The following is a 7,125-nucleotide window of genomic DNA, read 5'->3' as shown; positions in this document are numbered from 1 at the left end:
GCTACTCCCACAACAACAGAAAATGTGGTGATCTGTTTGAATGCGTTCTGGATTCCATGCAAAGTCCATCCCAGCATGAGAAAACTAACATCTTATGGAGAAATGCCATACAAATTATTCAGATATCAGTGTAAGAACAGTTAAGAAAAGTTTTTTAAAAAAAGGGAAACAAACTGAATGGATAAAAGAACAAGATGTGGCAACAACATAAAACACATACCAATATATCAGAAATTATCTGACATTCAGTTAAGGATTTCAGCACACAAGCTTTGTGCTTTTCCCAAATATGGATACCATGCCCTGTAATCATTAGGGAGGTGGATATACAAAAACACAAAGTAATTCAAAAGGATTTTGAATTTAGGAACTTCAAACTGGCCTTCAAGGCAACTCAAAACGCCATTAGGGGAGCTGAAAGATATTTACAGACGAATTTACATCCTTGTAGGCTAAAAGGGACAAGACAAACTTCCCTCTTGAATGGGAACCGCTAATGATAAGATTAGATGATCAACCATCTCAACATTGACCCCAAATAGCTGATTACCAGGATATTCCATCCCAATTACATTGCAGTACTAGGTGGAATATAACAATCCCATGTGTGGAGCAGATTTAATTAGGCAATAGTGTAAAAGAAATCACAGCTGGTCTGATAAGCAGTATATGCTTTTCTGAAAAGAAAAAGAAGCATAATTTAGAAAGAATATTATTGACATCATAATTTGGAAGTCAATTGGATTGCTGGAAAGTCATTTAAACCTGAACAAACTGCTGGAGGACACTGAAAAAAGCTTACACACTTCACTTCTTGAGCACCACTACCTGATATGCACTCACCCCTTCTGTGCTAGGCATTTAAGAACAGCTGCAAAAGGCAGCAATGTCATAGAATGGTAATATAAAAGGAAGTCTTTAATTGAAAGCTTTTGGTGCACAATATGGCTACATGCACACATGATACAGTATTTCTACAGGCTTTTATAAGGTTAATTAATTAGTATGTCTAACGAATATTGTCCTATTTTAGCCCTACATTTTATTATGTCTATTATGTATGGTGCAAAACAAAGTGTCCTTGCTAGATTAAAAAGCAAGACTGAACAGAATTAGAAGGTAGCATAATATGTGAGAAAGTGCAACTACTATGCTAAAGTGACAAAGAGTTAGAAACTGTACAGCTGTACATTAAAATCTATAAAGCTACAGATATATAAAAAGCAAAAATCTTTATGCATCAGAACTACAGACAATTATAAATAGTGGATCTCTGAACTTTACAGTTCTTGATTTTGTAATGTAAGTATGTCTCTCTCAGGGTTTTCAAATATTGTTGCTTTCAGATTTTGAGAAAAACAATTCCAACTATGCAGCAACAAATACATGTAGGAAAAACGGAAAAATAAAAAAAATGTGATTATTATATTATTATAATCTGTGAATAATCCAGACTGTTTGTCAAATTCTCAAATCCTAAATATCTAAGGCATTTGGCAATCCTCTGACTATCTGTGGTCTCCAGTAAATCATGCCTTTTTTGCAGTAGAGAATGAATTCTTCTCATGCTTCAATAGTTATTAGATCTTTTGTTCTTCTGCCTTGCAGGAAAAAAGACAAACAAAAACCCTAATGATTGTCACATTCATTAATTTTACTTTTAAGAAGCTCCCCTAATAGAAGAAACTCTCAAAATCAGTGATTCTCACAGATGTCCCAATGTGTACAGAAATCAGCATATGTTAAAGGTGTACTTGAAAATGCATGCATGTTTTCTCTGCAAAAGTACAGCACGCATTGTCCTATGATCTCCCATATCATTTTAGGCCTTCATTCCTATAAACACTAGGCACCTGCTGATCTGAGTGAATATCAGAGTTACTGATATTCAGATCAGAGTTACTGATGCTAGCCCACCCTTAATTCAGTCATTGCTTCAGGTTTAACTAGCTGTAGCTAGTGACTAGGTGTAACTGTTCCAGTTATTCTACACAAACTGTTGATATGCTAAACTTTACCTGTTAGGTGATACAGCTTGGAAAAAAAAAAAAAAACTGCAAGAAGTTAGTATGCAGAAAAGTAGAAATTATTGGTATGAAAAGGTCAAAGCAAAGGCTCCTGCAAGTTGTTTATAATTCCCTTTCATTTCTAGACAGTGGGTTCATCAAAATTGCTCAAATCAAGCTGCTTCAGGAGCCTCAGACTGAATGGCCTGGGGGTCTGGGCAATCACAAAATAGCAGTGCATCACCTGCACCAGGTCCTGCACTCCTTGGCTGACACTGCTGAGAGGGATTACTAAGCAGGAGAGGCCATGACACCCAGTGGACCTTTTTATACCTTATTGTTCATCCTGTGAAGAATGTATGTTCATCATCATTGCTAGGAATTTAGTAGAAACAGAATGAACTGAGATGTGCAAGCTTTACATAAGTACACCCTCAAAAAGCACAATATGGGTCTACTGTGTACCTTAGCATGTTGAAGCATTCTTTCATCTTCTGCTATTCAGCTAGCCCAGCTTAATCTACAATATACCTATCGTGAAAAATAACTTCTCACAAATCTCAGCTGATGCCAAGCTGATGAATTGCTGTTATGCCTAGAAAATTCCTCACATGCAGAATATGCCTCTTTCACAAAGTAATTTCCTTGAAGTGAGCTGAGCTGCACACAAAACTTAGTATGAAAACATTACAATAGGCAAAGTTTATTAGTATGTTCTTCTTAACTCTTCACAGAGTTAATTCCTGCCATCCCCTCCAAAGAAACCACAAAAATATGTACATTTACCTTTATCTAGGGATTGTTCTTTCCACTAAAACCAGACATTTCTGCCAGTACATTTCACAGAATTACTTTGGCATATTTCCAGGAAAACTTTTACCTTATTTATTCCAGACCTAAAATTGTGTTTAATTTGGTTGTCAATGCAAAGCTTTTTCAATTGTTTCCACATTTTCCCCTATTCATCTTTTATCCTTTTCTAATTTTGTTCTATGATTTTGCTTTTGAATTCTATTGATTGATCAAATTATGTATGAAGTATTTATGCAATTTTAGCTAAAAAATGCTAAATGTCTTCAATAAATTCCAGGTTCATTACTTTATAAACCTGATTTATGTTTTCCATTTTCTCTCATATGAAATATTTACAAAACAAATCATAGTCAGTGCATATAGCACCAGTAGTAACCCAGTGGTAATGAAAACCTATCCATATACCATGAAGAAAACATGTCCAAGGACAAAATTATATTAAGGCTTTGAGAACTCTGATTTTTGAGTAAAAGGATGCAAATGTACTTTACCATACAAGTAGGTTAATAAAAAACCCACAGAAAGCAGCAGAGATATTAAACTGATTACTTCATATATTCAGTCTAAAATACTTTTTTCTATTTTGTTATTCAAAGTTTTATAAATAAATTTATATGTTTACACTCTGTATCAGAGTTTATTACTATAAAAATCTGACATTTAGAATAAACAACCATTTGAAAATAAAAAATTTTTAATCACTCATTTGCAAATTAAATGTAATAAAAATAATAATAATGGTAATACCACCGAAAGCACTGATTGCCTGGTATGCATTTGCCATTCTTCTGTCCTGTCCCATTTTCTGAGTCTTACCAAGAAACAAAGTATCCAAAATACCCAAAGTTCTACCTACATAATAGTGTGAATGACTCCACCTTTAGGCCTCTATTCCCATACAAAATGCTCTGAAAAGATGTGAGGGCTGCAAGCTCAGTAAAGGGCCAATATTGACCCTTTGTTATCACTATGCATCACTAAACACTAGATTGAAGAGATTTATGATGAAGGCTTGTTAACATTTTGAACTGTACTTTTGAGGAAATGTGTGTCTGGATGTATTAAATAACAATCATTCAGATGCCAGTGTACGAGGCAGAACCTAAAAAACAAATTAAACTTACACAGAGAGATCATATGATGAAACGCCAGTCCATGGAACATACATCTGTGCAATTCTAAAAGTTAAATTTCAGAAAGTCTTAACAAACTATCACAAAGATTATATAATCATGTCCAAGTATCCCTTTATTCCATCTTTGTTCATGCAAAGTATAGGAATAATATTAAGGCTGTGAAATCAAACATTCAGAAATCAAATGATGCAGTGAAAGGCTATGTCATGTAAACCCTATGCAGCCTCTACGAGACCTTAGCAGTGAGGCAGATGTCCAGTCTGTACAATGTACAGACCATGAGTCTGAACTAATGTACAGTCTGCTTTCAAAGCTGTTACATTTAGGAACTTGAAAGACTTGGGAAAGGACTGAAATGTGTACTAGAAAGGCATTAGCTTCTACTTGACTTACAACTGACCGAAATTTTAAGGTATTTGGTTAAAAACATTTTGAAAGTTACCTATCCATGTAGAATGCTGGCAAAGTATCAAAACAATGATGTCTGCTCTAGTAATAGTGAAATACTTAGAATAAAAGCTCTATAATAAACATTGCAAAAAAAAAAATCGTTTAAAGGACCTTCCTCAAACCATGTGAAAGTTTGATACAGACAAAAGAGAATTAGCTTCCTTCCTGGATTTCTGATGTTTTTGGGTTTTTTTTTTTTTTTTTGTGGAACTCACTGACTGTCAATAACTGCTCTATTTTATCTCCAAGCAAATGTATTAGAAAATTCTCTGCACTTTTATTTTCGCCTTGATTCTCAAAAGATACTAATTTTTCTTACAAGTTTAAACTGTGAGATTGCCCTTAGCATTTCCATTTTGAAAACAAACTGTATATGCCATCACTGTCACCTCTTAGTTCATATAGGCTTTTTAGAAGGGGTGATTTATCTCCACATATTACATTTTCTGTATATTTGTAAGGAAAAAATCTTATGAGCTTTATTAGTTAAATAACTTTATACATTAAGTCAATGAACTTTGAAAGATGGCAGCTAACTATTGTTAAAAGTTTTGTCACATTATATTTACTAATTTACTTCATAAGGATTTGGAGTCAATGGACAGCAACAACCCTAAGCATAGAATCTGACATCTCTTCTGTGCAATTCCCAAAACTGCAAACTCACTCTCACTCACACCAGTACAAGTGCACAGAAAAATGAAGAGCATCAAGCCTGGCTATGCAGAAAACCCTCGGGGCTGGAACTCCTTCACTGCTTGTTGGAATATTACACCATCCATTCAATTTGTAGAACAAAGGTAAGGAAAGAGTTCTTGGTCAAACATAGCTCAATGTTTTAAAAGGAGAGGTGCCAATTTCTATGGGCTTTTGAGGTAATTGACTCTTATGTTTAAAAAATCACAGGCAGCATTTCCCAAGGCAAAGTTTTAGATGTTGGTGATTCCTTCCTTCATTCACAAGACTGGTTTCAATTTAGGATTTAAAATGCATACTGTGGGAAAATGCTATGAAAAATAGAGGTAAGAATCTTGTATTGGTTTGCTTATATAGATGTTATATATCAACTGATCATGAAACTCTGCAATATATTCTCATACTATAAGTACAACTATGTGAAAATAATAAAATTTTTGTGTTTGCTAATTCCTGAATACTGTGTTTTTACATATTGTAGCTGTAATATAATGTTTCAATTATATTTTATATATATATAATTATTATGTATTTAATGCATGTATTATATAGTAATTATTCCAATTCCATATAAAATATATCTAACACCTCTTCTAAACCTGCTTATATCAACACAAACTTTAACTCTCCAGACTGTTTGGATCTGAGACTGGCAATAAAGGGAATTAAACAGCTTGTCGTTTTGTTTGTTTTGGTTAGGCCATCCTTCTTTCTCTCTTGTTATATAAAGAAAAACCTAGATGGTTGTTTCTGTTGGATCCTAATCTTGCACACCAGATATGCCTCTATTTCTATCTGTACCACATGCACAACAGTACAGTTAATGCTTTTGCAAAAAGTTTTTCAGTAAAACATTTATTGCCTAAATTCTCTGGGTTATAGCCAGGTTTTACTATTGCCCAAATTTCAAAGAAAATAATATATGTATTAGATTGCTCATATAGCATCTTCGAATTTTAGAGTCTTTTGTATTACAAAAACTTCCTCTTTCATCTGCCAGGTTCCTTGGATTTAATCAGGTTTTGATGGCAAAGCCAGAAATTGTATTCCAAATAGTCTGAAAGTGGTGTTTCCAGTAATCCATTTAGATGAATCATTGTTTCAGTGGCTCTCTCAGCTGTCTCACTGATGCTTTTAACTCTCAAATGCATACTTGCATCATCATTAGAGGGTGGTTGTCTTGGCTCTCTAAGCTGCTTCCTCACAGATCTGCAGTCTTTCTCTGATTCATTGAATATTTTGCATGATTATCAGTGATATTTCACTTTTTGAAGAGAATTCATTATTTCACTGATCAATCAGACTCCCTTTTCTAGACTAGTACCACCGGGTTCATGTAAGGACCAGAAAATTGCTGTATAAAGAACCACTGAAACTCAAATGACATCTCATTGAACAACTATGAAATACATGAATTTACAATGAATTTTTCCTTCTTTGATACAGAAAAACCAATACAAGGTCCACATCTAATGCTGGAGAATTTAAAGCACAGAAAAACGTATCTTTAAATAACTGCATACTTTGCCTCTTTATCTTGATTCTAATCAAGATATCAAACAGGACAGAAAGGAGGTGTGCAGATCTTATCATGCACTTTTCATGTTTAATGGTGAGTAGAAACCTATCATGTTTTGTCTGAAATATATTATTAAACGGTTTTTCATCACTGCCTTCCAAATGTACTTGATTTGCCTCTGCAATTTATTTTTTTCACCAGAAATAATCACTCTTTAGGAAAAAGAAGAAGCTGGATCCTGTCTAAATAGAGAGAGTGTTTGACAGCTTGTTTAACTTAAAAAAATTCTGGCTGTCAATTTTTCCAATCTGGCAATGCCAAAGTATCAGGATCGTACCCCATCAATTGTACCCCAATTTAGTCATTGGCTCTGAAGCTGTAATGCCTAGAGAGAGATATGGACTTCTCAGTACAAGATCATACTATGTCAAAATTCTAATTTTTGCTTTTGACAGAACCAGCGGATTCAATTTTGAGGTCTGAGCTCTAGAACTGATTCCAAAAT

This window comes from Vidua chalybeata, chromosome 4 (assembly GCF_026979565.1).
Source record: "Vidua chalybeata isolate OUT-0048 chromosome 4, bVidCha1 merged haplotype, whole genome shotgun sequence".
NCBI lineage: Eukaryota > Metazoa > Chordata > Aves > Passeriformes > Viduidae > Vidua > Vidua chalybeata.
Note: the sequence above shows the minus strand (reverse complement) of the source record.